This window comes from Bubalus bubalis, chromosome 3 (genome assembly GCF_019923935.1).
Source record: "Bubalus bubalis isolate 160015118507 breed Murrah chromosome 3, NDDB_SH_1, whole genome shotgun sequence".
Classification (NCBI taxonomy): Eukaryota; Metazoa; Chordata; class Mammalia; order Artiodactyla; family Bovidae; genus Bubalus; species Bubalus bubalis.
Window position 1 is genome coordinate 69,161,253 of NC_059159.1, and position 8,051 is coordinate 69,169,303.

General features: G+C 41.6%; 1 long non-coding RNA gene across 1 annotated transcript; it reads right to left on the bottom strand.

The window, feature by feature from the left end:
- Positions 1-220: 220 nt before the first annotated feature.
- LOC123332743 lies at positions 221-7,767 on the bottom strand. Its single transcript, XR_006549732.2, has 2 exons — positions 6,073-7,767; positions 221-4,715 (listed from the first exon to the last, which is right to left on the bottom strand). It is a non-coding gene; the product is annotated as an uncharacterized LOC123332743 (long non-coding RNA).
- Between the last annotated feature and the right edge of the window lie 284 nt (positions 7,768-8,051).

Sequence of the window (8,051 nt, forward strand, 5' to 3'; positions counted from 1 at the left end):
TGGCAGATTCCCCCCGTTTCCCGGGTCTCTTGGGAGTCTAAACACACATTTTCTTTATTTCAGACTAGATTACCAAGTATTGAATACCTTGCGCGCTTCCTACCCCTCTCCTCCTCCCAGCCATGCGCTCTTCCCTGCCAGCCCCGGGCGCGCGGGGACTCGAGGGCGTGAGCCCTGGCAGACCCAGCCTTTTGCATCTTCGAGTGCAAAATCTGATTCAGAGTCAGGACGATTCAAACTGCCATATGCCGCCGGAAGACTGAAGGGGCCCGTGCGGCCAAATAAGAGCTGCTGCGGACCCAGCGCCGCGGTCCCCGGAGGGCGGGTCCTGTGCCTGCGACCAGGCTCCACACCGCTGCCCCGCTTTTCAGACGCACGCTTTTCAGAAAGCTTCTGTTCATTGGAATACATCCTTCAAACCGACGGGGAGAGGAGCGGGTGGAGCAAAGCACGAGTGGAGTCTAGGGGCTCCAGAGCAGAGGAACTCGAAAATGCGAAATAGGCTTCTGCTGGCCTTGGATCTTTCGGCTTTGATACTGAGCTGCGGCTACGTTGGGTGGTTTCGGTCCCGGCTATCACTGGCTCTCGATCCTGGAGCTAAGTTACAGCCGTTCCACTGGTACGCGGGTGGGGCAATTCATTAGGCAAGAAGCGGATTAGTTGTTTATTATCTATAAACATTCCAACCACAGCAACCAATCATAAAACCGCGGAAGGGCCTGTAAAGTAAGCCTTGGTGTGAGCAGTGCGGGCTCAGTGACCGTTCCTGGAGACGAAGGGTCCTTGAGAGAGAGAGAGAGGGAAGGGGTTTGGGGTGGTGTGGAGTCAACAACAAAGCCATTTGTCGGAAAATCACTTACTAGATTTTTGAGAATCACGATTTTTATTTTTTAATGGAACAGGGTAGCAGAAAAATTAGGCAGCTTAAAGTCATAAGTGGGGTTGTTGATGCCAGCAATAAAAGCTATTGATTAAATGGGAAGAACAATTTAGTCTTTGGTTCTTGGTGAAATACAAAGTGACCAATCATGAAAGGAACCTAACAATATTTTATGGAGGGAAAACACGTTTCAAACTGCCTTCTTTTTAGTGACAGAAATTAACTTTTGAGTATGGCTGAGACCCTTTTTAAAATTCTCGTTTGGGATAAAACATTTTCGAATAGGAGTTAGTATCAAACAATTAAATACCGTTTTAAAGTATGAAGTCTGGTTGTTGTTTTTAACCAAATGGCTATTTTGTTTCTTTAGGTATTTTTCTTAGACAAGCTTTAAACTCTCACTGCTCATTTGATATTTTACTATATTAGAAAGCCATCCAATTTTTATACTGTTTTTCTAATAACTAATTCAAGTGCATTGTTCTCAGTCTGATTCAGAACCTATTACTGAGAAACCAAGTTATTGGTAAATTTCTTAAATATAGTTTAACAAATATATTGGTTTGGAAATTCATTAGAAATAGATTTTAGGAGATTTAGTAGCAAACACACATACCAGAGGTTTCCTATTTTTTAGATTTTTAAAGCTTTTAATTGAAGTATAACAATGCAAAAAGAGCCACAAATCATACATTAAAAGCTCAATAAATAATTAAAAACAGTACATCCCATGTAACTACCTAGATCAAGAAAAAAACATGACCAACATCCAAGAAGTCCCTCTCATTTAAAAGAAAAATAGGTTTGCTTTTGGTTTGGAGATATGCTTTTTAAAATAGTTGCTCATTACATGCTCAGATTTCTTTTCAGTATCAGTATTGTGGATTTTTTTTTTCAGGGGATTATCTTCTGGTAAATAAAAATAAAATGCTCTGAGTTTTCCTGTGTTGAAAAGGGAATAAAAAGTCTCCAAATTCATTTCCCGCCTTGGCAACCCACACCCTTCCCAGCTTTCCCGAGTCCACACCGGGAGACATAACAAACAAACGATTACATGTTGAAAAACACATCTGAAAACAGAAAGGTCACATTACCCCTGAGTCCTGGGGAACATTAATCTCGTGTTTGGAAAACAGTTGACAGTTGAAGGTTGGGGTTTCTCTCCTACAGTAGGACTAAAACGGTGGTGGGGGTGGGGTGGGGAGGGAGAGAGAGTCATTTGAGAATAAAAGGGAAGAGATCATCACTGTGGCCTCTTACAGAAATAAATGCTTTGAGGGACCACCAACTTCCAACCCAGATATAAGTGAATGAGTGAATGCGTGCATGAATGATTGGGAGGAAAAAAAAGAATGCCACTGAGAGAAAGAATCCGAAATGGCTTGCCTTTACTCAAAGAGTGCAGAGGTGTGCTGAGCTTTCCTAGAATAATTAATGTGAATAGTGAGCAATAGTAAGATAGCGTCAAGCCCAGAGCGCCTAAGGGCAGAGTTTGCTGGACGAAAACCAGTCCCTTCTCTAATAGTTTATGGGAAGGTGAAAGCTGATTGCCTAACCACTCGCCTGGATCGGCATTTCCCCGAGCCCGCGCCTACCCCAGGTCCCCCACTCCTCCTGACTTGGATGAGTGCCCAGAACCCACTGCCGGGTGGGGGTGGGGGGGCAAAGTGTTGGGAGGTGGATTGGGTGTCTAGCACCCTGATATCTAAGATCGCCGGAGATTCTGCGTATCTGAATTTGTTAGGTAGAATGAGGAAAGATCTGAAGAACGTTTCTGGGACGATAACTAGAAATATCATGCTGAAAATTATAGTGGTCCATTGCAAATTCAGCATATAGTGATTTTCCCTTTATTAGCATCCTTACATCCTGACATCTCTAAAACCATTTATTTGAGAGGCAGGATGATGGAGGGGCCAGGCAGTGATGGCGGGAACCAAGGGACTTCGAGTCAAGCAGAAGTTTTCCTAAAGCTTTAAATGACCTTGAGAATGTCACTTTAACCTTAATGGGCTTAGGGATCCCCGTGCACAAAATGAGATCTGATGATGATTCGCTCTCGACTTCCCTGACTGCAGGTCAGTAATCAGGCCCTGGCGAGAAGAGGCTGTAGGTGGCTAGAACCATCTCCCTGGCTCCCTCTGCGCGTCCGAGAAAGTGCAAGCTCGCTTTCGGAGCCCAGGAGATTGGGCGGGCAATTCGCTCTGAGCCGGGACAGTTAATCTGCCTAGAGCCCGCGTGGCCAGGACGAGCGAGCTTTCTCTCTGCCTGCTCTGTCCGGGCTGACAGTGATTTATGCGCCGGTGACACAAGCCGGCCGTGAACCTGGATGGCTGGACAGTTTTCCGGGGCTGCACGGAGTTAAAGCAGGACCGCTCAGCGCGGCGCTGAGGAAGGTCTTGCAGCCTGCACGCCTCTCTCGGGTGCTCGCAGTTCCAGCGCGCGGATGCGGCAGATTTTCCTGCTCAGTTGGATTCAGTGTCAACCTTCTCGGTTAACCGAAGGCATTTCCACTCCTGGATGTGTCGCGCTCGAGCCCTGGGCCCTGGACCGAACTCGAGGTGCAGGTCTCGCGCCGAAGGTGGGAGAGTTGTCCCAGAGTTCAAAGCCAACTGCCTTCATGGGGGACGGGGGCGGGGTGGATGCTTTGCCTCGGGAAAGAACTGTCCCTGTCATTTATTTTAAGACATCAACTCCTCCAGATCCAGAGCCCAGCCTCCCTGCGGCTATAGCCCCCGCGCCAGGCAAGCGGCCACACCGCGCTCTCTGTGAAGCAGCGAGACTGGATCAATCCGGTTGCAAAGAGTTTTTTGTTTGTTTGGTTTGTTTTACATCCACCGGCCACGGCCGTACTTCCTCGCGGTTCCAAGTCCACAGCAGCTGCCTTCCCCGAGGCTGGAGGCCGCCTCCCGGGACCACAAAACGAACGCCTCCGCCCGGCAGGCCTCGGGCGGGGCCGCGGGACTTGTAAGGTGTTGGGGGATGCTGGCTCGACCCTCCGGCGGTTCCTTTGTCAACCCAGGGGTTCAAACATTCATTTTATAATTGTCTGTGAACAACAACGCGCGACTAAGAAAGACTGCCAAGAATTAAACTGAAGTCAAGCACCCACATTTCGGGGAGATTTTTTTCCCTTGAGCTTGAGACAAGGGGGCTGTGCCCCTTTACGATTCATTCCCCCTATTTCTTCCAACTCTATGTTCTGCTTGGTTACAAGGAGCGACGTGGACACGGTGTGAAACCAGGCGGGGCGGGAAATGGGGCTCCTCTCCCTGGCTCAGGTGTGTAATCTCGAACCCATTGCCATCCCCAGCCCACCCCGCCCTGGATGCAGGGACGCGGGAGAAGCAAGCGTCTCTGCGCACCAGTAGGAAGAAGGTGAGACCAGAAGGCCATGGGTCAGGCCTTAATGCACTGCGGGGGTGAGGTGTGGAGATCTCTGAGGAGTTGGGCCTTGCTTCCCCGCTCTTCCTCTCCTTTATATCTCCCACCTCCTCCCCAGGACACACACACCTGGAGGGAGGGGAAATGGATGGAGAGGAGGCTGGAGAGACGCTCCCACCCACCAGGAGATCAGACTCTTCTAAGGCCACGCGATTTGCCCAGTTCTGGTGCAGGTCACAGAAGATGCTAAGACAGATGCTAAGATGATGCTAAGAAGATGCTAAGATGCGAAGACACAGGAATGGTCCGACGCAACGAAGCTCAAAAGGAGACAACCCTCTCTCATAAATATTACAGCAAATGTATAGAGACCTCAAGTGATTTTTTATTCCGTTTGCAGTCTCCGCTGAAAGGGATCTGGTACTGTTTGTGCTAGTCAAGCGCCAGAACACTGTTAAAGTGAAATGGAAAAGGGAACTAAGAATGTTTTAAAAGACACATGTAACATTTTAAGATAACCATATACAAAATGCTCACATAACTTTTATGAGGCCAGTTACAATGAAGAAAATACATTTTCTAATTTAATAAAAGTTAGTTCTTTTGGTGGTTTCAACAGACTTTCAAAATTGATGACATTTGATTATAAAACTTGACTTTGCAGAAAAATTAGTACCTTTGGCTTTTTAAACATATATAGTTATTTTAAAACAAAATGTATTTAACTATCTGGCACAAATACAAAACACTAAAAACATATTTTAGGAATTATCATAATACCTCCTTCTCTATGAGATCGGAATTTGACCTGTTTAAACCAAGAATAAAGAGATAACTCTTTGGTTTCAACAATTTTTTCTTCTTAGTTCCTAGATGTTGATTGAAAAGTAATAAATGACTGTTCTTAAGAAATCATTAAAAAGCAAGATTAAAAATTGTATAATCTTCCTAGATTATAAAATATAATAAAACATAAACATACTAGAAAATAAAATATATATAAATTTCACCTCTGTATGAAACTGTCATAAAACATAGTTCACTTATGTTAAATGTATTTTGTAACAAAATGGGAGCCTTATTGTTTAGTTTAAGCACATATTGTATTACTATTTTCCTTTATCTTTAAAAAACCCCTCTCCCCAATGAAAGATCTTTTTCCTTAAGCAGCAAATTATGTCAAAATATAAAATCTAAAGGAATTGGCTAAAGTCTTTTGACAACTTTGGAGATTATATGTGTTGGTATTTTTTCTCTTTATCTCTACTTTCCGTAATTTCCATATGTGAATATGTGTTTGTGTAACTTTCACTATCTTTCCCCACGTAAGTCATTGTATATCAGGAAGGAAAAGTTAATTTTGAGACTCATATTTATTTAAAAAATGTTACACATTGTATGTATGAGGTGAGTAAACTAAATTTAGATTATTTTTTCACAATGATAGAGCAAATGTAAGGAATACTATATTATTGATGTTAAAAGAGAAAACCTCTCAGCCTGTGAAAATCAATGACCTATCTTATCTTGATTAAAAAAAAAAGTACACTGAATTCTTTGGTTAGGCTCTGTATATATTAATAATGTGTCCTCAATAGTTTTGATCTCCAGTATTAATGTTGAGATCATAAAGCTAGCTTTATACCAATTAAAGAGAATTTCTGAGCAACATAAACATGAAAGGGAACAGATCTTCCCCACATATCCACACCCCAAACTTCTATCCCCGATGCAGTAAGAATAATCTTTTTATTCCATTAAAATGGTCACTAACCTTATAATGATAAAAGAATGTTTCCATCTCTTACCTGAAAGGAGGCTTGTCAATATAACAGGAACTGAAATTGGGACTGTTCTGTGTTGTCTATTACAGTACAAGGCTCTGTACTGCTTTGCCTCTTTGAAGGCTGAAGTAACAATGTATGACTCTCGCCTCCTGGGACCCTATGAAAATGAGATAGCTGGTTCCAATAAAAGCTATAGACCTTGACGCTGGGACAGAGTTGAGGAAAACCAATATTTCACATACACTAAAAAATAATTAACCTGGTATTCTAAACTTGTTTTTCTTGAATATTTTTGTATGTACATATGAATGTTAGCCTCATTCACACAAATATGAAAGAAATTATTTTACTGATACACATACTACTTAAACCTTTTGTTTTCAGAGGGGCAAAAATCACCTTAGAAAGCAGTTGCTTAAAGCCTTTGAAATTTGAATATTTTAATTTATAACTTATATCCTTATCATCTTAAAAAATGTTAGGCTGTTAGGCTTCTTCAAAGCTGGCACTTAAAAATTTTCTGTGGTTTGGTGGGCTAGGTATGTGAGAAAGGTATGCCTTTCTCATTAACTCTGTCAAAATGCTTTGCATTTAACATTTATTTGGATGTGTGTGCAAATCTATTTAAGACTAGGAACTCTGGAGAGTTTTCATTCTATGCGACATAAATGAGTTTTATATAATGAATATATGTTTCAGCTGAAAAAAAAACAGGCTTTATATCTTGACAATATATTACTAAAATGTGTTAGGATATTGTCAGCCTAAGATCAACCTAATTAAAAAAAATAAAAGAATAAGTTCTTTTAATGAAATACTAGCCTATGTTATATGTATATCTATTTTGCTGATTTTAAAATGGAAACTGATTCTCCTGAGAAAGAAATTTGAGGTGATTACCTAATGAATTATCTTTAGCCTAATGTTAAGGTACTAAAACACAGTCATATGTTTTGCTTTTTAAAATATTTTCAAAAGAAAGTCTTAAAAATCAAAAAATGTTAGAGGAATATTCAACTTAAAAGCTATCATTCTGCTCTTAATAAAATTACCAATCTTTATGCCAGGAGAACTATGTTTAAGAGTCATTAACACTGTAGGCTCATTGAAGGAGAAGCACAGAATGTTATTTTTAACATAAAAATAAATATATATATATATATTTATACATGTGCATATGTACTCTTTTTAAAAAGAGGCCTAAAGAGGTTTCATAATTTTTGGCAATATAAAAAAGGAATAGCAAGTATCACAGACCAAACGAGAAGAAAGCCAGTCATGATTTTTTAAGTAAAGGAGAAAGGGCATTTTCCAGGGTAAATTTAGCTTTATTTGGAGCAGTTGAGGTGAAGAAAAAGTAGGTGCTCACTCTCTAAATTAAGTCAACTGGATTATCTGTCTACACAGAGCAATGAGACATCTCTTATTCTAATGAGCTATGTAGACATTTCTTTAACCTGAGAATATAGAGCACCATTTACTTTTGAAATAATTTAGAACTTTTATTTCAGTTAGGCAACATATTTTGCCAACATCATATTGTAACTGTATTTTCAATGACATTCTCCATAATAATAATCTTTAAATGGAGAGTACCTCCAATGGTAAGTCATCCTCCATTAAACAGCTCTATAGTGATGGTTTACTAAGTGCCAGGCACTGTAGCAGGAGCATCAACAATGAACTAAACAAATAAATTCCTCCTACGCAATTCTCATGGAGAAGGAAATGGCAACCCACTCCAGTATTCCTGCCTGGAGAATCCCAGGGATAGAGGAGCCTGGTGGGCTGCCGTCTGTGGGGTCGCACAGAGTCGGACACGACTAATGTGACTTAGCAGCAGCAGCACGCAATTCTTTCCCACGTGTATGGAAATTATAGGGGCGAGGGAAGGCTGTAGTTTTCGGGTTGTCCACTAGGTGGCAAAATGTGAAAAACTGACCGCCTACTGGGGAGCAAAATTTGGTGCAAAGAATAGCGTATTTCTTTGAAAATCTCGT